Source organism: Nyctereutes procyonoides, unplaced genomic scaffold (assembly GCF_905146905.1).
Source record: "Nyctereutes procyonoides isolate TBG_1078 unplaced genomic scaffold, NYPRO_anot_genome, whole genome shotgun sequence".
Classification (NCBI taxonomy): Eukaryota; Metazoa; Chordata; class Mammalia; order Carnivora; family Canidae; genus Nyctereutes; species Nyctereutes procyonoides.
The window spans coordinates 6,164,565-6,191,784 of NW_026575160.1; the positions used below are offsets into that span (position 1 = coordinate 6,164,565).

A 27,220-nucleotide genomic window follows, 5' to 3' on the forward strand; every position below is an offset into this window, starting at 1 on the left:
TGGGTCCTGCTGCCTCCCGCGCGCGCCTGCTCGAGCCTCGGCCGCGCGCGCCCAGGTGTCCCCGCGCTCCCGGTCCCCCCTCCCCCCCCCCCCCCCCCCCGGGCCGCGGCTCCCGGGCCTGCGGGTCTCCGGTCGCCCGCCCAGCCTCCCTTCCCGCCCGGCCCCGCCCAGCCTCCGCCGCGCAGGGGCTCCTGGCCTGGCCTCTCCGTCTCCCTCCCACCTCCGCCCCCCTCCTCCCCAAGAGTTGCTATTTTTAGTAAATCCTCCGCGCGCCGCCACCGGCTCAGCTCGCAGCTCGCAGCTCGCAGCTCGCAGCCGCGCGCACCGCCCTCCCGAGCTCCCCCCGCCCCCCCCCCGCGCGGTGGCCGCGGCGGCGGCGGCGGCGGCGGCGGCGCGTCCCGCACCTCGCGCAGCGCGCACCGAGCCGGCCCCGCCGCGCCCGCCACCCTCGCGGCGGTCTCCTCCGCAGGCGCCTGTCGCGGCCGGTAAGTCCCTGCCGGCGGAGCAGCGGCGGTGCCCGAATCAACTTTCGATCCCCGCTCTGCTTCGGCCTCGCCATTCTCTTCTCCGCGAAACATGGCTGTTTGGAGACGGGGGAGAAGTTAGGGGGTCGCCGGCGCGGGGCGCAGGAGGGCGCGACAGCCTCAGCAGGCGCGGGCGGAGGTGAGTGGCACCGCGGCCGGCTCGGCGGCCGGTGCCCGGGGGACAGCCCTGGGAATCGGGGGCCCAGCGCCCCCCACCCCGCCCCCCGCCCCCCGCCCCGGATGTAGCGCTGGGTTCCCGGCTCGGTTCCCGCAGGTTGACAGCATCCCAGGCGGGACCCCGACGCTGCTGGCCTTGCGTCTCCCACCCCCGGGGCTGGTGGCTTTTAAGGGAACCTTTGTCACAAGTTGAGCGCCAGGTGAAGCAAGGAGACGTGGGCTGCGGCCAGCCCAGGCGAGGGGTCGGTGACACGACGCCCCCGCCCCCCAGCGCGCACACACACACGCGCACACACACGCACACACACCCCAGCTCCTGCAGGAGCCGAGTCATGAATGAAAAGTTTGCGCTGCCAACGTGTTGCTGGAGGGGAGCGGTACTCAGCGGGGCTACCTTTGATGCGTCGTGGGCGGGGGGGGGGGGCTTGAGTTCCAAGTCCATATGCAGGTAGAATTCTAGGCTCTTAGGAAAAGTTCCGGAGCCGCCTGGGGGCGGGGGGGAGGGTGGGGCATGATGCAGTTTCTTAGCTAGTGGAAGGAGACGGGTGAATCGTAAACTTACTAAGGTGAACTGGTTAATGCAACGCCACGAGGGTGGCACAGTGGGGACGGGAGGCAGCAGAGGACAGGGGGCGTCCCCCCGAGTGCCGGGCGGGCAGCGCTGGGCTCTGAAGCCACCGGCCCGCGGGCCCGCGGCGAGCTGTCAGGCCTGCGCGGCCGCCGTGTGCTGCCGCGGGCGCGGGACTGAGCGGCTCCCCGGGCCCGGGGCCAGGTCGCGCGGAGAGGCCGCCTGCAGCCCGGAGCCGAGGACGCGCGGCTCAGGCCACTCGCTGCCCCCGGGAGTCCTCTAGCGAGGCTGCTACGCTCTCATTTCAGAAAGATGTGTGGCGTCTGTTCTCCCTGCCGGGAGGTGCGTGCAGTCTCCTGGAAGGAACTTTGAGGCTCGGCAGCCGTGATATTCTCAAATCTGTGAGAGAGAGGCCGGCCACACAGATCCCCGCCTACGTCCACCGGGCGCGCGTGCCTCTGTGCGCGCGTGCACAACGCGGGAGTGGGGTCCGGGGGGCTGAAGAAGTTGAACTTACCCTGGAAAAGAAAGTGAAGAGTTAACGGTATTTTCTCCCCAAAGGGTCGAACAACCCTACGACTGAATACTCCTCTTGGTGTGTGGAGATGTCTCAGAAAGGGTAGGCTTTAGGAATTACAGGCATTTAGGGTACAATCCATGTTTCCAAATCTTGCGAGCGTTATTGAAAGCTAGAGGAAGGGAGTAGGGAGTAGGTAGGTGGAGAATGCATGCTAAAGAAAAAAAAAATATTTGGAAAGAGGACATTTTGACATTTGGAAAGGTCTGGATGTTATTTTCTGATGCGCTGCACATCTTTTAAATCCTGTGATTAATAACAGCACAGAATAAGTTGCAGTTAGTGAATGAGGACAATTAAAATATCATGTTTGGAAAAGATATCTTTTGAAGTACTCTTTGGTCCTTTGGATGTTTATTACGGGAATTACTGTGACTGAAAACTTGTTGCTCAATATATTTGCTTTTTACCACAAGTAATTAGTCCTCCTTTTCCTTTTAAACTGCTATTCCAGTTTGGACCAACTTAATTACCCAAAGACCAAACCACTGTTGTGCCTTCTGGGAAGTATTTGCATTTAAAACTACTTAATAAGAATATTGTATTTCCAAAAAGACAAATAACGTAGTCAGTTGTAAAACTTTCTTGTAATTTATTTTCATCCATTTTGTTTGAATGAGGCAGATCTCAAGAAGAGAGAATTTCCTTGGAATATGTCATATTCTGTGTGAGGAGAAAGTGAATATTTTCATGTTTTAGTCACAAACAGGTGCAAATAGAGTGGGAATCCTGAGTCTGACCTTTGATTTTAGACTGCCAGCTAGAGGGAGAGGTGCTTTCCCAGCTCTCCTCCCGAATTGATTGTCTTCACTCAGAATGGATATGGTTAGATGCATATAGGATTGTGCAAATTCAGGAATTAAGAGATTTAAATTAAGTACCACTTAATTTTGGTTGGGAAGGGCGTGGTTTTTTTCTTTTCTTTTCTTTTCTTTCTTTTCTTTTTCTTTTCTTTTCTCTCTTTTTTCTTAAACCTCAGTCTTCCTGTTTTTTTCCCTCTGCAATTCAGCTTATTGGACTGGCCTTCATTGGAAAGTCAGACCAAACACTTCTTTGGCTACAGTGTTGGGCATATTAAACTGCTTTCCTCTAAAAATAATGATGGCCTTTCTGAAATAAAAAAGGGACTTTTATATACTGTAACAGACTTTTTTTTTATGATAGTCACAGCGAGAGAGAGAGAGAGAGAGAGAGAGAGAGAGAGAGAGAGAGAGGCAGAGACACAGGCAGAGGGAGAAGCAGGCTCCATGCACCGGGAGCCCGACGTGGGATTCGATCCCGGGTCTCCAGGATCGCGCCCCGGGCCAAAGGCAGGCGCCAAACCGCTGCGCCACCCAGGGATCCCTAACAGACTTTTATGATTGTTTTATGACCACTACTATGCCCATTATTATGGTAGACAGTTGCTTCATGAAGTTACTGCCTATATATATATATATATATATATATATATATATATATATATAATTATTCTATGTATTTGGGGTATGTTTGGAATGTATTTGGGTTTCTAAGAATTTTAAATCATGAAGCCAACTGACCGGTTAAGTTGTCTAACTATAGTTACAGTGATACACATAATTTAGATTTGTATTAATATCAACAGCTAAGGATGTTTTACAGTTACACGGCTTTCATTTCTCTTCATTAGAATTATCTCTATTTTGAATTTGTTTAAATATTACAACATATTATACTGCAATTTACACCTGCTCAGCAGGGAAGGTGTAGGTTATTCTTAAATAGAGATATGGAGAAATAGCTAACAAGGAGAGTCATTTGAGAAACATATGGACATCATAAAATCCTTCTGTATGTAGCATCTGTACCTTCTCATTAGTGAAATATTGTAGTTATGGACATTTTTTATTACACTGAAATGTGGCTTTTTATTTTTGCTTCGATGGGGTTTTTTTTTTTTAAATGTAATTATATTAATGTGTAAGTTGGTGGGGGCTTTTATTGTTTGAAGCCCTTTCCTTTCAATAAAGATGTCACACTTAGTTTTTATTGCACACATCCGCACATTTATACAGTTGTTTCCTAGCTTGTTATTATAACTCTTACCTTTCTCAGATATTCTTCAAAACATTTGAGAGGCAGGTAGGAAGACATATTGTTCTCGTTTTCAGAAGAAGGCAGCAGGTACACCGATAGATCCAAGGTCACACACTAGTGAATCAGTGTGAAGCTAAGGGTAACATATATATTTCTTGTATTCTGTTCGTAATAGCAAGCTGTTCCTGTGGCTATGTTAAATGATATTTTCATAGATTTATACATTCCTGGATTTTTAAAGTGCTCAGCTTTGTAGATATGCTGATCAGATTTTATATCCATCAATACTGTCATAAGGGAATGGGTCCTTACTGTGGCCTGCTGATGGGGAGAACCGTGACCCCAGGAGCCAATGCTGAAACAAACATACACACCTCTGAGGGGTAGCCATTCTTGCTGTCAGTTCATATGCCACACATTTCTCTGTCCCCACTGGCACTACCTTATCAACTGCATACTGTCCTTTGAGTAGTCAAGGCTGCTTTGAATTTTATCAGCACATTCATCAAGCTTGAAGATCATCAGACTCACTGGTGAGAGAACTCGGAATGTGATTTTTGAGAAGATAGGATATTGACTGAGGACAGTAATGGACTGTCCACTGCAGAGCCAGCCAATATCGATTAAGGATCATGTTTTTCTGGGTGTCAGGACACCCATCTTCTCTCATTAGCTCTGCGTCTTTGGCTGAACTTACAGAAATCAAAGTGAGGGTTTATGCAATTATCTGATTGTTTCTGTTCACGTAGATAATGTGTCTAGATAAATCAGACTTAAAAACACAACAAAAAAGAAAAGATGGCAACTTGTTCTTTTGTGGCGAAGGTACTCATGACTTTTCATTTTTTCAAATTCCCTGTTTTTCGAATCTCACTAGAATTTTTCAGGGTAATTGCCCACATGATTTGCAACAACCAAGACTTATGATATTATATTGTTAGATTCAAAAGTGGAATACATTATCCATGATGCAGAAGAAAGCATTGTGTTGTCATAGAAAAAAAAAACTTGTTATGCAAGGTTTATTTGGCTAAAATATTTTCAGCATTTTCTAATAAGGCGATGGTACTAGGTGCTCTCTCTACTACGTTTATTTATTTACCGTCCTTTCCATAAATATATGGTTTATAAAAGGGGTTCATCCAAACATTTTTAAGTGTGAAAGAAATGCTGGAAAAAAAAGTTACTTTTCAAGTGTGGTTTGTCATTCGATATAACGGATTCTGTTTAGGGTCACAAAGAGAAGAAAGCACCCATTTTTAATATTCTTTGCTATCCCAGGGAGAGTGTAGCATGCTGCTGGTGAGTCTGAGTAGAGTTGAAATTGCTGGAAATGGTACTTTCTTCCCATTTTTACAGAATCTATGATAAGGAGATTAGTGCGGATTAGTCTAGTTTGAATGCAGTAATGACAAGTGGAATTTGAAATGGCTAACGAAGGAAGGATAAAATTTGGTTCACTCAGATATCACTCAAGATATTTGGCAGCAAGTCACTGAAGTTACCTTTAGTTAAGCATTAAATAAATGTATTAGAGGATATTGACTCTATTTGTTTTCTGTTGCTTTGTAACACATTGCCACAAATTTAGCAGCTTGAAGCAAGGCATGTTTATTATCTCTGTTTCATTGCTCAGGAGTCCACATATGGCCCAATTGTATACTGTGTTCAGGGTCTCACCAGGTGTTGGTTAAACCTGCAGTCCTATCAGAGGCTCACTTAGGGTGAAAATCTGCTTCCAGGCCTCCTTAGATTCTTGGAAGAATTTATCTCCTTGTGGTTGTAGGACTGCAGTCTCTATTTTCTTGCTGGTTCTCAGGAACCACTCTCAGCTGTTCTTTGCCATGTAGCACTCTCAAAAGTACTCTTACAACATGGCAGCCTACTTTTCAAAGCCAGCAACTAAGAGTTGTGTCTCTAGTATGAGAAGACAATCTTTTATAACATAAGGGAATGACACATCACTTTTTGTCATGTAACATAACCTAATCAAGGCTGTGACATCCATTACCTTTGCCATATTCTGTTGAAAGCAAGTCACATACCCAAACTAAAGGGGAGGGGACTGTACAAGCACGTGACTATTGGATGTATCTACCATGTTGACTAACTCATTGAATCTCTGGAATAGTCAACGTACCTGGCTTAGAAGCCACTCAGTCAAAAACAGTGCTGAGAATCTATCTGCAGAACTGTTTTGTGAGAAAATACTGCTCTGTTGGCATACCAGCTTCCATAGTAGAAGGTAAGCTCTGTATCATAAGAGAGTATTCTTCGTCTAACACCGTGGGGTTCAGTTGCTCGTGGCCCCTAAAGGATGACAAATGTGTATTGCTGAAGGAAAGAAGGACAAAAAAAAAAAAATGTGAGCAAAAGATTCCTTAATGAAATGTTGAAGTTTTTGGATAGGCATGATGACCATCTGGAGACCGAGTTGGACTGGAGAGTAGCCGGACTCCTGCAACTCCTTAGAAAACTCTAGTAGGATTTAGGAGAATGCGGGTAGTGAGGCTTCATTTAGGAATGGTGGTAAGGGACAGGAGGGCTGGGCTGGGTAGGGAGAGACAGGTAGGGGGCTAAGTGCCTAAGCTCACCCAGGGGGCTAGAAACCAGGCTCTGGGAAATCCCAGGCGTGTAGAAATCTACTAGAGACTAATTGGACAGAAAGGAACACTTTGTTTGGGCTCATGATATTTGCAAGAACCCCTGGTTCATTCAAAATATAGATGGGATAGTCTCATGATACTTACAAATCCACCTGTTATTGACATGAAATTTACCAACTTCTCTGGTCAGTTTTCTATATAAGACCCACCATAAAAGCCCTCAGCAGCAACTTATTGGGGATCCATCTCACTCCAGAGAGCTTTTCTCTTTCCTTTCTCTTCTCACCTTCACTTAAACTTTCACTTCACCCTTTTGCCTGGGAGATTATTTCACTCTGTGAGACAAGAATCCTGTAACGGTGGTGGTAAGAAAGGAGTAGAAGCCTTTAAATAGATGACTCACTAGCAGACATGTTAGTCTAGGAATTGACTTAATTAGCCTTTAATATATTCCACACATGAGAGTTTTTTTTTCTAAAGGACTATTGCCACCAATCTTTGTACAAACTAGTACTATGATTTGGAGGTCCCCAACTTGGCCTCCCCTTATTTTTCAGGAGGGAACAGAGCCAGAGACCATCTCAGATCCATTGTACAGTTGTGGTCTAATGAGTATCAGGTGTTGTGTAGGGGCATAGGGAGGGTCCTCTATTGAGCACAGCTGGAGCTCCAAGCACTTTGCAGGAGTGATTTTATCTAATCTGCCTCCCATCTCTGGCAACCTAGTTCCAATTTCCCTGGTTCTGCCACCCCTGCTTCCCTCCCAAGGAAATGGAGACTCGGAAAGGTTAAATACCTTGCTAAGGGTCATTCACATATGAGTGGCACCAGGAGTTGAATCAGGTTCTGATTTCAAAGCCCATAGTCTTATAATACACATCCCTAACTCACAAGCAGTAAGTGAGGCTTCCAGGGGAAAAGCTTGTTTTTCTAACTGAAGTGGATGTCGGCCCTACAATTGCTCTTGGGTTCCTTCATTCATCTTGTGAGAACTGGATCCTGGAGTATGAGGGTTAAAGAGAGGAGTGAGAGTGTGCTAACGTGCCTTCTTTTTTCCCAGCAGGAAGTACAGATTATAGGTCTGTCTTCCATCTAAAAGTAAGAATGTGGAGTGGAGGCTGTATATTTTTATTTCTACTTATCATTTTGGCAGAAATATAAAGCTCTGTGTCTCCTTTCTCTCCTATATGTAGATTTCTATTAAATTCAATTAGGAAACGTTATGAATTCTCCTTGCCTCTTTGGTCATAGGGTTCTTTCTATAGCTTTTTCAGTAGATGCCACTGTTTTGATCTACTTGAAAAGTCTATTGAGACATTCTTCCTTTGTTCTTCTATTACTCAGTCCCCCTTTCTACTCTGTGGTGCCTCTGAATTCTATTCATAGATCTTCTACTTTTTTTTCCTTCTGTTTTATGTACTTAAATCTCTTCTTTAAATGGATCTAGTTCCATTGATCGCAATCATTTGCTCAGATTCCCTTGCTGCTCTACTGCAAAATACAAGCTCAGTGTGGGACTCATCTGTATTTGGTTAATTTTACAGAGTTGTATCCCACATCCCAGCACAGTATGGGGAAGACTTTAAGGTTTCTCTGGGTATTTAAGTCAAAATGTAACTATTTTAAACTGAATATCCTAAAGCAGCACTGTGATTGGATTATGTTAGGTCAGGTGCATACCTATGGACCACTCAACTGTGGCTTATTAGGGTCAGCTACAATAACCTAATCTCTGACAAGTTACAGCTCAGGAAACTCTGAAATAAACTTATCTTTTTCCATATGACTTAGATGTTCTAATTTAGCATAGGCCAGATTTGACTCTAAAAGCCCAGACTATTTAGCATGGCGTACAGATTCTCTCATAGTCTGGACCTAGCCTATATTTATTACCTTTTCATTTTTAATTCTTTTTTTTAAAAGATTTTATTTATTTATTCATGAGAGACACACACAGAGAGGCAGAGACACAGGCAGAGGGAGAAGCAGGCTCCATGGAGGGAGCCTGACTTGGGACTCAATCCTGGATGTGCAGCATCACGCCCTGGGCTGAAGGCGGGTGCTAAACCGCTGAGCCACCCGGGCTGCCCTCATTTTTAATTCTTGTCACTCCTTGCTGTATGGCTTTACGTATATAAGCCCTAAGCTTGGAACTAGCACATGACTTAGGTTTTAGATATTAAACAACCAGCCTGACATGTGAAGAAAGGTCAAGATGTGAATGAGTGTGTGGGGGGAGGAGGGAGGAGGTGGGAAACAAACAAAAGCAACGTTTCAGTTTTTCAGTTCCAGCATCCAATCATTCTGGAGGCCATTCTATCTACCGCTGATTTTGTGCTTTTACATTATGTGAGCAAGAAGTTTTTCCATACATTTTCTGTCTCTTGTGATTGAGAGAGTACCGAATAGCCCAAGTTTCTTTCAGCCTAGGATTCTTTATGCTTTTTTTGAACCTGCTACCTCTGAAACTGTCAGTAGCCACTCAAAATCAGAGTGTTACTCCTCTGGGTTCTTATTTGGAAAGTGTAACCATTAGGGGGGTGTACCTTCTCTGTGCTCCTTTTTCTCTGTGCCCAACTTCTGTCCCTCTGCTTTTGTGATGCTTCATCTGATTACTGTAGCTCACAGTGATCTCATTCTTCTCTGAATTCCTATAGTATTTAGGATTATAGCAGTGGTTTACACAAATTTGAATTTTATTATTAATTGAAAAAATCCATAATAATAAAAGGTTACTATATGAGTAAAATTGTCAAAGGAATTTGCATTTTTCTTGCCCAGAACAGCATCTTTAATTTATACTTTTGAAGTATCATGGTATATTTACTATATGGAATGATTTGCATATTTTTTTGGTCTCTTTGCAATTCTGTGGCCCACTAGAGATCTATAGCCTCTCATGCCTAGATGGAGAGAAGGGAAGGGGAGGTTTGGCTTCCTAATGAACACCCTTCCCAAATAAAACACCACAGGAAGAATGGTCTGATTTTAGCTAAGACTATGAGTCTGTGCAGTATGAACCTAGACTATTCTTATTAAACATTTTATGTAAGTATGTGGGAACACATAATAAAGTGAAAAAACTTTTACCTGTAGATTTCACAAATTATAAAACTCCCCCTCCCCCCCCACACAGAATATTAACTTCAAGACTGCTGGTTCAGGTCAATCAGACTTCATTCATGAACAAAATTCTAGTAAGTAATCTTTAAATGTCTGTTTTAATGAGGTATCACCTGATCACTCTATAATATCTTTTTGTTCTCTTAAAGATGTGATCAGCACTGTGAAATTATTGGATTCTAAGACAAATGTGTAAGTCATATCCAGAGATTACAGGAATGGAGAACAGATAGTGTACAAACTACACACAGATAGCATGTATGCCTCATGTTCAAACATGATGATGATTTTAACCACTATCGTGCAGGTTACCTTTGGATGCCTTGCTACTATGTAGTGACTTGATCCATCCTTACCTTTTTTCTCATCAGACTTCATTTATTTAGCAAATTGCATGTTATTTTGCCTTCATCTAGTACTTGCCTGATTGAGAACACCAATCATAAAAAGTGGAATGAAAACTCCATGGTGGTTATTTTGTTTTAAGATGCTTATTCAGAAATTAATTAGAATATATTTATATTTATTTTATACTTTTAGATTATCATCCCTGTGATAACCCAAAATGGCAAAACAAAACTGTGCGTTAAACTCACGGATTTCAGTTTGAAATACGTAGTTCCAAATATTAATTGCCACTTAAAATATTTTACATCTTACTCTGTATTGTGTCATTGACTAGATTGGAAGCCCCGTTGAAGGCAGGGAGAATGTGCTTACTGTTTTTGTTTTTATTCTACGGCACTAAGTGTGTTTCTGTTAGCTGATGCCTAACAAGTGTTTGCTGATTGAACAACTGTTTATATGTTCTTGTTTCCTATGGCACTGTGAGCTCCTAAGGGCGGGGACTATTTTGTTTAATCTGTGGACTCCAGATGCCTAGCACAGCAACTCTTACATGAGAAGTACTCAATAAATGCTCTGAAAGAAAGACTGGATGAGTTATTGACTCCTGCTTGTGTGTGTATGTGTGCATGTGCATGTCTTCTTTTAGAACTCACACTTCATATACAAGGCCTTTTAGCACTTGTATAGATTAGTGCTGTCTAATAGGATTTTCTTTGGTGATGGAAATATTCTGTGTCTGTGTTCTCCAATTGTCATAGTCACTAGACACATGTGACCTTTGAGCACTTGAAGTGTAGTTAGGCTGAGAGCCTGAATTTGCTTTTATTTAATTTTAATTATAAAGCAGTGTCATGTGATTGGTAGGCAGCTCAGGTCCAGATATTGTGCCATTCATTCTCAGACTCATTGCACCAGCATTGCTACATTTTTTGGTTGTAATTTGGTGTTTTTGGAAGTCATTGTTTTTGGATAAATAAAAAGAGTTATATTACTTTACTTATTTATTTGAGTTACATTACTTTAAACACAGGTCGATATATTCCATCAAATTTGTTTCATTCTTTTCCCAAATGACCAACAACATTGCATGTCATCCCTTCAATCTCCCATCATTTGATTTGGGTTTTTATCATTTCCTTATTAGTGTACAGGCCTGACACTGATCACTTAATCAAATAAGTTTTACATACACGTTTTTTTTCTTAATTGCCCAGGTTTACTTGTGTTTGCTAGTCTCATTTTTTAATCCTTTTCTCTCCTTAATAAACCATTTAACTTGCATTCTCTATTTTTTTTAATTTTTTTTTATTTATGATAGTCACAGAGAGAGAGAGAGAGAGAGAGAGAGAGAGAGAGAGGCAGAGACACAGGCAGAGGGAGAAGCAGGCTCCATGCACCGGGAGCCTGACGTGGGATTCGATCCCGGGTCTCCAAGATCACGCCCTGGGCCAAAGGCAGGCACTAAACCGCCGTGCCACCCAGGGATCCCTGCATTCTCTATTTGATCATTATCATTATTATCATCATTGTTCATGAGGTGTTTATAATAGTTTGTATTTGGTGTACTAATGTCTGCTGATATTCTGATTTCAAATTTATGTACTTTATTTATTTATTTTAAAGATTTTATTTATTTATTCATGAGAAACAGAGAGGAGACGGGGAGAGGCAGAGATACAGGCAGAGGGAGAAGTAGGCTCCATTCAGGGAGGCCGACATGGGACTCGATCCCGGGTCTCCAGGATCACGCCCTGGGCTCAAGGCGGCGCTAAACCGCTGAGCCACCCGGGCTGCCCAATTTATGTACTTAAAAAAAAAAAAAAAGATGTATTTATTATTTTAGAGAGAGAGAGAGAGAGAGAGCACCCGTACTTGGGGGGGGGGTGGAGAGGCAAATGGAGAGGGAGAGAGAGAATCTTGAGCAGGCTTTCCACTGAATCCAGAGCCGGACTCAGGGCTCCATCCTAGGTCCCTGGGATCATGATCTGAGCTGAAATCAAGAGTCTGACACTTAATCCCCAGAGCCACCCAGGCACTCCATCAAGTTTACATATTCTTAAAAATGTCTGAATATTCCTTTTCTTCTGTTGGCTGTTTTGCTTTTCATATTTTTTTATCCTTTCTGGTAGAGAAAAAGAATGAAGTGACGTCATACACACTTAAACTTATGATGACTCAATCCTTATGTAAGATATAATCCCAACATAAAAAGTTTCACAGCTGGTATCAATTGCATGACATCAGTGCAACAAGATTTTCCCTTTAGAAAGATAAGGATTGCTTCAAGTAAGTGGCCAAGGTCTTTTATACAACTTCTGGCACTTTAGGAGCAAGTCTTCTGTTTAAATCCATCATATATTCATTGAACCTTGTTATTGGGTATGTTTGTATATGTTGTCTCATTTAATTCTTTTGAGAATGCTAATCTGGTAATAGTGGTTAGAAACTAAATAGAGATTAAATAGTCAAAGAAACTGAAGTAAACTCTGCTGACAAGCAGAAACATTTGAGAATTTTCCACTCATTCTCTGCTCCTAGAGATTTAATAGTTGTTTTAAATGGCAGAATTTGAAAACAGACTTTGGTGTGGAGACTTGCCTTTCTTCATTCTTTAGTCTAGTATATTATTTCCCAAATTTAATATGCATCAGAATTTCTTTTCAGGGTTATACACTCAAGCCTGTAAACTATACTTTATGGCTGACTTAACTCCCTTTCCAAGGCAGTTTTGTCAATATCAAATTTTCTATCTTGAAACCTACTACCCAAAAGATGTATCTTGTTTGTATTTCTTCCAACATAGGGCTACTCAGAGAGAACCTGTAATTCTGCTTCTGAATAGATTTCACAGACGAAGACAAAAACTCAGAAATATATAGAATTTTAAACTCATGACTTGCAAATTGTGTTTTGGTCACATGACTGTTTTCATCGGCCTCTTAATGGTGAGAAGCTAGCACTGCGTTGTTAGCTTCTGCTCCAACTTGCCTTATCCTAAAAATAACTAATTGTATGTATTATGCACTATGTTCATTTTAGGCAGGTTGGGGAAATGAGGAAGAGAACTTTGTTTTGTGACTTGCGCCATAAATATTTTTTAATCTACCTGTTTGACCCAAATTTTGAAAGTTACCTGCATTAAAATGAAAATTTGATGAGCTTAGCATTGTAGTGAAACAATAGTTATTTGCTTTCATTTATAAAATTTCAGTAAAAACCATTGTAAAACCATGTGCGCTAGCTTGTTTACTAAGAACACCTTTTTGGAGTTACTGTTTTTTCTTTATGAAAACAAATGTAATCTACTTCTGAGTATATAATTTGAGTTTAATGCTAAGCCTACTCAAGGTGAATGAGAAAATGTAAACCAAGTGGAATGGGATTTTAGAATAAAGGCTACGGTTCTAATTTCTTTAGAATATCAGGTCTGAAATATTCCTGGGGAAATTAATAATTTTTGTTTTTTGTTTTTTTTTTTAATTTTTATTTATTTATGATAGTCACAGAGAGAGAGAGAGAGGCAGAGACACAGGCAGAGGGAGAAGCAGGCTCCATGCACCGGGAGCCCGACGTGGGATTCGATCCCGGGTCTCCAGGATCGCGCCCTGGGCCAAAGGCAGGCGCCAAACCGCTGCGCCACCCAGGGATCCCTAATGTGTTTCTAATAGTTATTCAAAAATTATTAATTTCAGGATCCCTGGGTGGCGCAGCGGTTTGGCGCCTGCCTTTGGCCCAGGGCGCGATCCTGGAGACCCGGGATCGAATCCCACGTCGGGCTCCCGGTGCATGGAGCCTCCTTCTCCCTCTGCCTGTGTCTCTGCCTCTCTCTCTCTCTCTGTGTGTGTGACTATCATAAATAAATAAAAATAAAAAAAAACATTAAATTTTATTTCATATAATGTTTTTTGTATATCTTATAAACCCTATATCGTGTTATTTTTGTTTAAACATGAAATCATATTTTAAAGAGATTACACAATAAAACCAAATATTTTGTATTTCCTCATGTAGTTGCCATTTTAAGTGCTTTTCATTCCTTTCATTCCTTCATTTCCTTTTATGCTTTCATACTATTTTCATCTGGTATCATCTTCCTTCTGCCTGGAGGGCTTCCTTTAACTAACTATTCATGTGGCAAAGGTCTGATAGTGATGAGTTTTTTCAGCTTTTGTATATCAGAAAACATCTTTATTTCACTTTCACTTTATAAGATTTTTGTTGGTTATAGAATTCTAAATTGACAGTATTTCCCTTTCATACTTTAAGGATGTTGCTCCACTGTTTTCTTCCTTGCATTATTTTTTATGAGAAATCTGCTGTCATCCTTATTTTCATATACAACGTGTCCTTAAACATTTTCCTTTTTTCACTGGTTTTGAAAAATTTGACTATGGGTGTCTTGGTATGGCTTTCCTCATGTTCCTTGTAGTTTGGGTTCATTGAACGTCTTAGATTTATGGATTTATCTTTTCTTTCAAATTTGGAAAGAATGTAGTTATTTTCCCTCCCAAATTCGTCTGGTTTCCCTGGTCTCCCAACTCTCTTTCAGGAATTCCAATTACGTATGTATTAGGATCACTGATATTCTGTTTCTTTTTTTTCATCTCCGTGTTTCATTTTGGATAGTTTCTATTGTTGTGTCTTCAGGTTCACTACCAGTAAGCCCATTTAGTGTTTTTTATTTTTTTATTTTTTAAACACATATATTGTAGTCTTCATCTCTTGAGTTTGAAATAGATGTTTTAAAAATCTTCCATGTCTCTAACTTTTTTAAGCACATGGAATAGATTCATGATAACCATTTTAATGGCCTTGTCTGCAAATTCTAACATCTTTTTAATTCTTGACCAGTTTTGTTGGGTTGATTTTTCTCTTTGTTATGGTTTATATTTTCCTGCTTCTTTGGGTGCCTGGTAGTTTTTGATGGATACCAGAGATTGTGAATTTTACCTTGTAGAGTGCGGGATATTTTTATATCCCTATAAATCTTCTTAAATGTGTTTTTCATGTGATACAATTAGTTTCTTGGAAAAAGTTTGATCTTTTCAGGTCTTGTTCAGCTTTACTCCAATCTGCATGAATTCTAATGTTTTCCAGTGTGGCTGGGGGAACAGGCACAATTCTCAACCTTAAGTGAGTGCTCTGTACTGTTCCCTTTAATCCTTTCTGGTGGTTCTTTCCCTGGCCATGCGTTGTTTCCCTTATATATTGTGATCAATACTTTGATCACAGCTGATCAGTACTTTGCTGAGTCTTTGAGGGTTATCTGCAGATCTTTGGAGATCTCTCTGTGTTCAACTTCCTTTTTTTCTGGTAGAAGAAATCTGGGGATTTCTAGCTTCTCTGATCTCCTTATATTCTTAGGTACATCTCTTCAGTTCAGGGATTGTGCTGGCTCTGCCTTGTTTTTTCTTCCCTGAGCTATTGTCTAGAAGCTGGAACAGTCATAGAGCTCATGTCATCAGTTTCCCATTTCTTAGGGTTTGCATTATGTTTCCTGTTTCTTCAGGATTATTGCCTGATATCCAGTGTCTTGAAAACTGTTGTTTCATACATTTTGTATAGCACTTCAGAGACCATGCATTTCCCATCCCTGTTATTCTGTCTTGACTAGAAGTGCATATACTCAGGGTGCCTGGGTGGCTCAGTGGTTGAGCGTCAGCTTTTGGCTTGGGGTGATCCTGAAGTCCCGGGATCGAGTCCCACATTGGGCTCTTTGTGTGGAGCCTGCTTCTCTCTCTGCCTCTCACTCTTTCTGTCATGAATAAATAAATAAAACCTTTTAAAAAATGCATATCCTCCATTGATTTTTCTCTTCCATGTAAAGTCTTATTGGTTAATATAATTTTGGAGATGATTTAAGTATTTAATACTCACTTTAATGTAGTTTATTGTGATAGTCTTTTTTAGTTTTTCAGTATTTTCCAAACCTTTAATAATGAATACTTTGTACTACATATTTTCAAAAATTAAGTTTTAATAGTCATTTATGTCCTGTATTATGCTTGATGATTTTAATTATTGCTCTAGCTATTCAAAATTATTCTTAAAGTAAGTCAGTCATAAAATAAGAAGTTAAGTTTATTAAGCATAAGAATTCACATACTTGTAAGTGGATAAAAGATGTTAATATAGGGAAATACTCTGTCCTATTAGCTTGTTTTTTTTTTTAAAGATTTTATTTATTTATTCATAGAGATGCAGAGAGAGAGAGAGGCAGAGACACAGGCAGAGGGAGAAGCAGGCTCCATGCAGAGAGCCTGACGTGGGACACGATCCAGGGTCTCCAGGATCACGCCCTGGGCTGCAGGCGGTGCTAAACTGCTGCGCCACCGGGGCTGCCCTTAGCTTGTTTTTTTTTTTTTTTTTAAGAAGAATTGAAGTCAGGTAGTTTGTAATAATATACTCTTGAATTTATATTATGTGAGTGATCATAAAACAGCTAATAAATTACTATCTCTTAAATTGTGTCACTTTTTTTGGAGTTCCTTTTTATATTTACTTAAGAAATTTAGTAGTTCATTCTATAGTTCATGAGTAGGTTTTAGAATGTTCACATGTCAAGTAGTAGTGAACTATGTGCTGGTGAACCTATTTTATTTTTAGTTTTCTCTAGTATTTGAATGATAAAATATAGCACTGTGAACTAATATGAGAATAGAGTGTCAAAATTCAGGAGCACATCTTGCTTTAGCGCATGCATGTTGTTACTTCAAGCATTTTCTGGCAGTAAGGGCACAATTGACTGTGTTAATTTAAAAGAATCTTTGAGGTGGTATAGTTCCATATGCTGTAGGAATATGTCAATGATTTTTGTATTTTATAATTTGAGTTTTTAATGTAGTCTTTTGAAAGCTAGTTTTTAGGCATGGCAAGAAGACTAGAGTTGCTTTAGAATTCTTAGGAAAATAATTTTGTAAGAACAAATTAAAATTAACTTTAACTTTCTTCAGTGCTGTCATAAATACCAGCACGATGAAGCCAAAATTGTGGCAATGTTACAGTGCTCTGTTTCCAATATTTAAGCATAAAGGTTAGGACAGATTTATATTCTCTTGTAAAACTGAACCAAAATATAAATTATTTATAGAATTTTTAAGAACAGAATCTTAAAAAATTGAATACCACTCTATCGTGGAGACTGCTAGTTATCTCCCAGTATCTCCTTTCCCCATCTTCCTCAAACCCAGAGTTCCTGAATTTTGCTGAGATCAGACCCTGCAGAATAAAGATGACATTTCTCAGCCTCCCTTGCAGCTAGGAATTGGGCCACGTGGCAAAATTCTGGCCATAGGAAGTAAGTAGAAGTGATTTGTATGACTTCCAAATGGGCCATTAAAGCACAGAGGAGTGCTCTTTCCTCCCTTCTCACTTGATGGAATGTGGATATGGTGGTGTACTGTCTTAGACCATGGTAAGAGGCCAGCCAGCATTCTAAGGATAGCAGAACAACAAGATTTCTTTTAAAAAGCCTGGAACAATGATGATGACTTCTTGAGGCAGAGCTGCCATACCAGCTCAGAGCTTTATGTGAGTGAGGAATAAACTTCTCTCTTATTTAAGCCACTGTTATTTTGGGTCTCTGCCACACACAGATAAAGCTATATACACTGTTCTCACAATTTTTTGTTCATAAGATACATTAGCCATTAATTTTTCTAACTAAGCTTCAGAGGAACAAGGGATCATGCATCATAGAGATCAAAACTTCTTCATAGGGCATCATTAAAAAAAATGGACTATTCTAATATCTATCACCTAAAGAGGACAACATAATCAGTGATGTTTCTTCTCCAAGAAATGTAAATAGAAATTTGGGGCATGTAATTCTTATGTTGATTTTTGAAGAAAAGGTTTGGGAAAAGAGAGAAAGCTAGGCTATTCAGCTTTCTACTTGCTCACAGTCACCAAATTTTTTTTTAATTTTCCATATTTTGTATTCCATAGTTGTCAAATCCTAAAGTCCACTTTTCACTCCCAATGTGAAATGGCTCCCTGTGGCATTTTACAGTTTACTACTTATTCCCCTTTTTGGAATCTATCATCCCTGGGTCTTTGGGATGTCAAATCCTGACAGTTTCCTCCTCTGCCTCTGCTCTCTCCTCAGTCTCTTCCGTGGGATCTTCTCCAGTCCACCCCTTCTCTGTGCACATACTCTGATTCTTGGCTTACCATTCCTTTCACTTCCTGTTAGGGAGATCACAGACCTGCAGCTCATGGGCATGTTTTGTTGATATCACAGAATTTAAAGAAACATTGAATTAGTTGACTATACTTAAAAAATCAGGATATTTAACATGAAATCCAGATTTTTGACTTTTTGTGACCAAGAAGAAGATCTGACAGCATTCCCAATGGCATTGGGGTGATTGGAGCTGAGTGATAACTGCTTTTTTAAGATGAGATCTGTTCTTTCCTCTCTTATAATCTCCATTCCCAATGCTTACATCTGGTGTTTTATTTATTTTCATTACTTGCCTGATCTTTTAGGCATTTAAGTTTATGATTTATGATACTCATCTTCCTGTGTAATTTAAGTTTTAAATTGTTTCTATTTTTAAAGATTTTATTTGTTCGTGAGTGACACAGAGAGAGGGAGAGAGAGGCAGAGACATAGGCAGAGGAAGAAGCAGGCTCCATGCAGGGAGCCTGGTGTGGGACTCAATCCTTAACCGCTGAGCCACCCAAGTGTCTGGAATTAATTGTTTTTAAAAATGATTTCCGGGCAGCGCTGGTGGCTCAGTGGTTTAGCGCCACCTTCAGCCCAGGATGTGGTCCTGGAGTCCCGGGATCGAGTCCCACATCATACTGCTTCTCCCTCTGCCGGTATCTCTGCCTCTCTCTGTGTGTCTCTCATGAACAAACAAATAAAAAATCTTAAAAAAAAAAAAAAAAAGATTTCCTGGGGTGCCTGAGTGTCTCAGTCTGTTAAGCATCTACCTTCTGCTCAGGTCATCATCCTGTGGTCCTGGTTTCCAGCCTCATGTCAGACTCCCTGCAAAGCAGGGGACTTTGCTTCTCCCTCTGCCACTGCCCCTCCCCCTGCTTGTGCCCTCTCATTCTCTCTCTTTCACTCTCTCAGATAAATAAAATCTTTTTTAAAAAGCAATTTCTCTTTCTGTCCTCTGAGTTTTTAATTCCTTTCTCTTCCTTTTCAATTCCAATTCCTCCTCTCCATGTCTGCTATTATTATCCTAATTAGAGTATTTTGTTGTCTCTCACCTGGCTTATTTGCAGCAGACACCGAACTGACTTTTATGCCTCTTATATTACTCAAATTATTTAATCACTCTCTACACTGCTTCTAGAGTGACCTTTCTAAAAATTTTAGTGTCATTCTATCGAGCCTCAAGACTTTGAGTGGCTCCCCTGACATCTGGATGACTTCAGACTCCTTAGCATTGGTATAATGTAAAATGGTGCAACCACTTTGGAAAACAGCCTAGCAGTTCCCCAAAAAGTTAAATGTAGAGTTACCATATTCCCCAGCACTTTCACTCCTAGGTATATGCCTGAGGGAATGAAAAACATATTTCTAGACAAAAGCTGTACATGCTTGTTCATAGCCATTTATAATAGCCAAAAAGTGGAAACAACTGAAATGTCTACCTGCTGACGAATAGATAAACAAAATGTGGTAAATGCACACAATGGAAAATCCTGGGACATAAAAAAAGAATGATGTATTGATGGATGAACCTTGAAAACATTATGCTAAGTGAAAGGAGCCTGACTTATAAGGCCTTTTGTAAGGTTGCATATCGTATAATTCCATTTATATTTCAGAGATAAGAGTAGAGTATTGGTTGTCAGGGACTGGGTTGCGGGGTGGAATGGCATGTGACTACTAATGCACATAGGTTTCTTTCTGAGAGTGATGAAGATGTTCTGGAATCACATGGGGCTGATGGTTGTACAGCTCTGTGCGTCTACTAAAAAAAAAGATCAATGAATTGTACAGGTTGAGAGGGTGAATTTTGTGGTATGTGAATTCTACCTCAAAAGAGTGAATCAAGGACCATAACAGACCTGACCTTTACTGATCTTTCCAGTCTCATTTCCTGATACTTTTTTTCCCCCTACATCCCCCACCTGCCCCTCTCTCCCTGGTGTACTAATCTACTGACTGTTCTAAGAGTTCCGTGTTGCCTCTCAGTGGTATCCATTTGCACGTTTCTGCCAGAAGAATCCTTCCCCCCTTACATTTGGAGAATTCCTGATTTTCCTTCAAGTTTTAGTTCAGATCTCATTAACTTGGGGTTTCTTATACAAATGCTGCTGGATTACTTAAGAGGAGGGTTAGGTAGATCTTCCAGAGCCAAGCAGGAGCATCTACAAAATGAAGAGAGATGAACTTTAATGAATTTATCCAAATTTTGAAATCAGAAAATCTAGAAAAAAGCTCTTTCAATTTCATGGTGCATGTAAGTGTTCATGTTTTATAGTTTTTAATTTTAAATAAAATATGGTGAGCTAGGTGTGGGGAACTATATTTTAAAGCAACTGTCTCATAAGCAGCTTAATCCAGTTTTGCTGCCTCCACACCTCATTCCTCCTTCCCTGTGTAGATAAGGAGCATTTCCTTGGTGACCCCCACATGCCCTCGGCATCCACAGTCATCCTGAATGGTAACGGTTCATTTTTCTGTCTCACCATTTAAGATTCCTTGGGGATAGCTGTGTGTCTTTCATTTTCCTATTTCTACAAGTAAATCCTCATAATCCTCCATAGAAAGTGTTTGGCAGATTTTGAACAAATGAGTGGACATATTCAGTGGCATCAAATGTAGGCATATGGGAGAGTAGCTTATGTTTGCTTTACTGAAAATCAGAGATCTGTGGATTATTTAAGAAATGCTATGCAATTAGATCGCTTCATTAAAACAACTTGATGTCTTTTGTCCCTGCCCCCCAGCCTTTAAAAAGTTATTTCAAAAAGAGTAGATTAATAGAATGTGAGAATTTTTACTTTTCTCAGTCTATGCACCTGAGGAAGGTGTTAGATAGAAGGCCTAAAGTGGGTATTAAAATGGCACTTTGCCCAACAGATTTTTAAAGTGTCTTTCTGTACTTTTCAAAGCAGTCTTTCTTCCCTTTTCATGTCAGAAAATTCATAAGTTAAAATTCATGTGCTAACAGTAACTCCCAGTTAGGATTCTTTTAGTGTGCAGTGACAATAGAGGCTGGTTAATGTTTTCTCTTTGAAAAATGTGATTATACTAAATTATTTGTAAATGATCCCTGACTTTTTTACCTTTGGTTTTTAAAACTAGAAACACTTTCCTATCCTAGAGTGTTTCATTTCCCAGAATCAGACTCTAAGACAAAGGTTAGAAAGCAGGTAGTTTCTTTAGGAGGCAAAGAACCTGTGAGTGGGAATAGGGAAGGCAGTCAGTAAAAGATGTATATTAAGCCAGGTACCATTTTGGGCAACTGAAGCTTAATTCTTTTGGGGAAACTGCAAGAAGGCATCCCTTAGAATTGTCTACCCAAGAAGCTCCCTTGCTTTTTGGGTATTACACCTTAGAACCAGTTACTTCTTAGTTGAAGGCTGCTTCCCCGCCTGCTGTAGAGGTCCAGAGAAAACCCTCAAGTGACAAAATAGAAGTGTTGGCAGTTGAAAGTCTGTGGGCACACATTTGAGTAGTAATGGCCAGGGGATGTGGGCAGGCATCAACAGTATCTGCTGCATATGAAGATGCTACACCATAGTGAGGGGAGTGCTAAAGTGTGAAAAATATCAAAATTTAATTTAACATTACTCAAGCGTTTACTCAGCCATCCATCAAATACCTACTATGTGTTAAATACTGTGCTGGGGTATACTGATTTGCTTGTGAGCCTCTTAGCTGTTTAAAACTCAGATTCTTCATTTATAAAGATAACTTATTTTCTTCCTTTCAAAGTTGTGATACAGAGGGATGATATTCCTGAAAATACTTTGAAATGTTAAAAGCAGTATTTCAAATTTATTATTATGGTATTGACCCAAATTTATTCCGATAAAGCCATAAAAATGAGGTTAGGCCATTAACTTGTCTCTTATCAGGGATATGTTAGCCAGTCAAAAGCTTTTTTTTTTTTTTTTTCTGGCCTCTAGCTGCAGTTTGTATAAGATAGTAGATTTATAAGTTCATAAAAGGAATCCGGTACCATGGGATGGCTATTTTTAGTCAGTTGGCAGTGTAGGCATCCCAAGGAAAGTAGATAAAATGAACCTTAAAGTAATAGGTAGGAATTAGCTATCTGGACATAGGGAATTTGTGAAGGGACAGTGTATTCCAGGAGAGCGTGTTAAGTCCAAAAGACAGTGCAGGTGCGAACTGTCTCAGTGCCCAGCTTAAGCTTTCCGGCCCATGGGCTGGCCATGACAGGGTGACAGTGTGTCTCTATTTCTAACTAACTGTGTGGTATCTGCCTGGTTACTTCAGTTTTCTTAGCCTTTCTTTCTTTAATTGTAAATTGGGGATCCTAGTACTATCTACACTATAAGACTGTTGTAAGGATAGGTTGTAAAGATACATAAGATACATTATGTAAGGCAGTTAGAATAAATTCTCAGTAACCTCATCTGTGGCTTTTGGTATCAGTATAGTTTCAGGTTACAAGTCATATTGCCTAAAGATGCACCTAGTCCCATGCAACAGATTTCTTAAAGTATGGAGCGTTAGTACTACAACATCTGCAAGAAAAAAAGATCATGAAGTTAAAAGAGTTTGATAAACCCTGTGTGCCATAATTGGATGTCACGGATAGTCATATAAAGATATTAACATTTGTGAAAAATCTGGGAGTAAATGGATCTTTTTGACTGTCTAATACTGTGCATTAAATTTCTTTAATCACAAGTTTCTATTAGATACCGATTCACATTGGATATTCCTTGGGAAATGTTAATTTGTAGAGCTTCATAAAATGGATCAAGCAAGTTCCCAGTAATTATACATCCACATTAATAATGTCTACCAAAGAAATCATGTCTTAAGGACTTGTAAATGTCTTTAAATAATCTGACCTTTGCTCAAAATATTTTTTGAGATTCTCTATGTAGATATGCCTCTGAGCCAATTGATTAGCCCCCCTGCATCAATCATTATGTGATCTTGTACATATTTCATTCCTCATTCTCTGCAGAGAATTGTATCACTTGTGTTGTGATTCCTCCTAGGCTTCAGATCTGTTCAGAATGATGTTTTTTTGGCCTCACTTGAGATAATTTAAAGAACATTCCCCAGACAATTCTGAAACGCGACTTCCAAAAATACTTGGAGTAATGCCACCATCATTAAACTAAGTGGGTAACTTTCAAGGTGAATGGTTTTAAAAGGGACAACAACTACTTAGATGTATATTTTCTCTGCAGAATAAATGATTTGCCATTTTATAGTCATACAAGGAGTACTGAGTTCCTACTGTGTGCTTGTCTCTGAGGTCATTATGGTCAAGTTTGGGCAAGTGTTCATAGTCTAGTTGGGGAGAAATAAATATCAAAAGTAATAGCCATAGAAGGGAATTAATATAGTTAGAGAAAGACCAGAGTATTATGAAAGTAGAGAGGAAAGGCTCTTCCTTGGGGGTCAAAAAAAGCTTCTGAATAGCAAAGCTGCTTCCAATGAGCCTTGACGACCATGTGAACAACTGGGAGAGGATATTTCAGGCTGAGAGAAGTAAGAGTCTAGAGGCCCAGAGATATGAGAGAGAGTGGGGGAACTACAGCCATGTGACTGCAAGTAGAGTTTAGGCTTCTCCTGTGAAAGCAAAGCTGATGAGCGTGGGAAGCCAGATGAGGTCCTGATGGCTTTGTAAGTGCTAGGGGATGGAGTGTGGAGTTTACCCTCCAGCTGGTAGAACACCATTGATAGATTACTAAATAAGTGTGGCTATAGTAATCATTTTAAAGATACTATTTTGGTAGCACTATGTAGCTGAGTTGGTAGAGGGAAAGACAGGAGGCAAGGAGCTTGGGAGGCTGTTGTAGTGGTCCAGGCAAGAGTGAGTAGAAGCTAAGGTAGCAAGAGGAATGATGAGGAAGAGTGAATAGTTTTGAAGTATATTTAGGAGATGAGAAAGTAGATTGTCATGAAGGAGTAGCTAAGGAGAATAAAAGAAAGGGCAAGTCTGGGATGCTTTCACATGAGGCAGGGTTGTATACTGGCACCATTTGGTTTGATTGGGATTCATGAAAGAAACACATTTTGTGGAACATTTGCTGAGTTCTGTTTTGCGTTTGTTGAGTTTGAAATACTTATTTCAATTTATACTTTTATTGATTCCCAGAGTTAACTACTGTATGCTAGATAATGTGCTAGACTCTGAGGATACAGCAAGAAAAGAGTCACAATGTTCCATGTGCCTGTAAAGCTTACAGCCTACTGGGAGAGACAGACATAAACAAATGATTACCCAACTAATTAATTTGTAAGTAAATAAGAAGGGGACCTAACTCATAAGGCATTGTGCAATCCGTTCTGGTACTTAGCAGAACAGTCTGGTTTGCTAAGTGATAGGGATTTAACGTCATTGGTAAATTGTTGCTTAACTAAAACCATTAGTGAGATTGCCTAGAGTGGATTTGCAAAATGAATGGGAAAGGGAACTGAGGTTAGAATAACACGAACATTTATGGAGAATGGTGAATGAAATAAATTCTAAGATGAATTTGAAAAAGCATGACAGGGTAGTTGATAGTTGTGTGGAAATGGTTGGAAATGTGGCAGAGAGATTAAATAAAATAGGTATACAAAAGTTTCTATGGACCAGTAGCTGCAAGTCCATGTTGGCTCTAGCAAGAGCAGATACAGTAGAGTGATAGGTGCATAAGCCATATAGCCAGCCATGTGGTGGTGACCTGGAGCTGGCTTATACTGATTTGTGAGAGATTGTTAAATTTTCAGGAGTTGTACAAGCTGGTTGTTAAACATAGCCATTACTGTAAACTGAATTATGTATACTTATAATTAAATAAATTATATTAAAAATAAGTATAATAAATGTTCAAAATCCATCCTTCCTACTTGCTTTAGTGCATTTCTTATTGTCTGTGGTCTTTTTTTTTTTAAGGTTTTACTTATTTAATCGAGAGAGAGAGACAGAGGCAGAGACAGGCAGAGGGAGAAGCAGGCTCCATGCAGGGAGCCTGACCTGGGACTCAATCCCGGGTCTCCAGGATCACGCAGGCGGCGCTAAACTCTAAGCCACTTGGGCTGCCCTGTCTGTGCTCTTAAAGTTATTTATGTCTAGAGTAACTGAACTCTACACCTGAAACAAATGAAGTACTATCTGTTGGCTAATTGAATATAAATAGAATTTTAAAAAGGTTATTTACATCTATTTTGTCTGGATAATGGATGTACCCTATAATGTTCTGCTACTGTATATCTCTTCTGGAGTCTGTGTTCATTGACTTCACTTTGGTATCTTGCAGTTTGCCATAGTGAGAGTATTTATACCATGGAAATTGGCAAATGGTGCAAATGTGAGATTTTGTTTTGCTGTTTTCTAGACTTAAAGGGATAGAGATATTGTTAATAATGCAGACTAAACTAAAAAGAGTGTTGGATATGTAGAAATTGCATTATAAGTGGCACAAAAATGAAATATTCTTCCAGATATTCTCCAAATTCATAAAATATTATTTAGTTAACAGAGAAGTTGCTCCCATTTTTGATGTGCAAGAGAAGTTCTGACATACATATTCATTGTTTTACTTTCATCATATTTATAAATGTAAAAGAAAATACCAACCAACATCCATGTCAGAATATAACATATTTGGTAAATATCAATAAAAGCATTTTATGGGCAGCCCGGGTGGCTCAGCGGTTTAGCGCTGCCTTTAGCCCAGGGCGTGATCCTGGACACCCTGGATCAAGTCCTGTGTTGGGCTCTCTGCATGGAGCCTGCTTCTCCCTCTGCCTGTGTCTCTGCCTCTCTCTCTCTCTCTCTGTCTCTCATGAATAAATAAATAAAATCTTTTTTAAAAAAAGAAATTTTATAAGAAACCAGATTGGAAAAAATAAAATAAACCAGTTGGCACTATGGAATTTAAGGTAAAAAATATTATATATTTTATTATTATGTATAAATTGTGCTGATATCTCTTTTATAATAATAAAATTTATAAAAAATTCATATACATATATATATATATATATATATATATATATATACATACACATACACATACTTATTTTTAGGAGAGCCAATTGCTAAACATTTACCAGCACACAATGGTTGTATATATGGGATATTTGGAAAGAAGTGAGATCTTTTCTTTTGAAAAGCATGACTGAGAAAGGATGTTCTTTAGGTACTAGGTTATAAGTAGCCAGAAGACATTTGCAGGTTTGGGGCTCTTTCATTTTTTGTTTGTGTTTTTATTTGAATTAATTGATAGCCCTAACGAAAGGAGCCAGTCGAGAGCAAGAGATTGATGGTGTAAAAGAAGGTAGAAGTAGTAAATGTTGGAAGAAGTTGACAAATAAATGGTAGGAAATGAGATGCAGACCATTGTGGGAAAATTAAGCTTGTACAGAGGTTGGGTCCCTGTTCTTGTAAGGATGAGGAATGATAATGTAAGATGTGGCAAATTCAAGTACAGGTATATTAACATCATTTACATTAGTGAATTGTAATTAAAGAAGTGGGAAGGATGAGCTCAAGAAAAGAAACTCAGAAAGGAATCAATTTGTGAATAAATTGTAGAATGAGAGGTGAATACTGTGATTGACCAGGGCAAATTTTCATGTTGATTTAATCTCTAAAATATTGTGTTGTATTTCTAGTCTGTTTTTAGGTAGAGATATTTAAATACAGAGAGTCAGTTTAAAGGTACCTCGTGCATTTAAATGGCAAATGTTATTTGTTTTACTTAGCTGTGCAGTGCGATGCTACATTTCCATGGACACGGGTTGAGTTGCTACAAGATGATCAGAAATGGGGTATAATTTGAGGTTGCCTAAGCTGCATTCATTGCATGCATGGATAGTTTGAACACAAGGTAAAATGTTATCCAGACTGCTGAAGAAAACAAGTCTTATTTTGGAACATGACTTTCTTCAACATTATAATTTATGACTTTTTCACTTGGATTCTTGCTTTTAACACACTCATATTTATATATATGCTTCAATCAAAGAAAGGCATAACATTTTGCTTATCCTGTGTCAGTTCTATTAGTTTCTCATTATTAAAATTTACAGTCCTTATTTTTCTCTCAATTGAAATATAGTAAAATAAAG

At 39.8% G+C, this 27,220-nt stretch overlaps 1 protein-coding gene across 1 annotated transcript in view; it reads left to right on the plus strand.

Annotated features, from left to right (window-relative positions):
* Nucleotides 1-609: 609 nt before the first annotated feature.
* Nucleotides 610-27,220, plus strand: part of HDAC9 (histone deacetylase 9) — a 910,451-nt gene continuing 883,840 nt past the window's right edge. The window contains 1 exon segment of the mRNA XM_055314616.1: nucleotides 610-663. The gene's annotated coding sequence lies outside the window, so the exon portion shown is untranslated.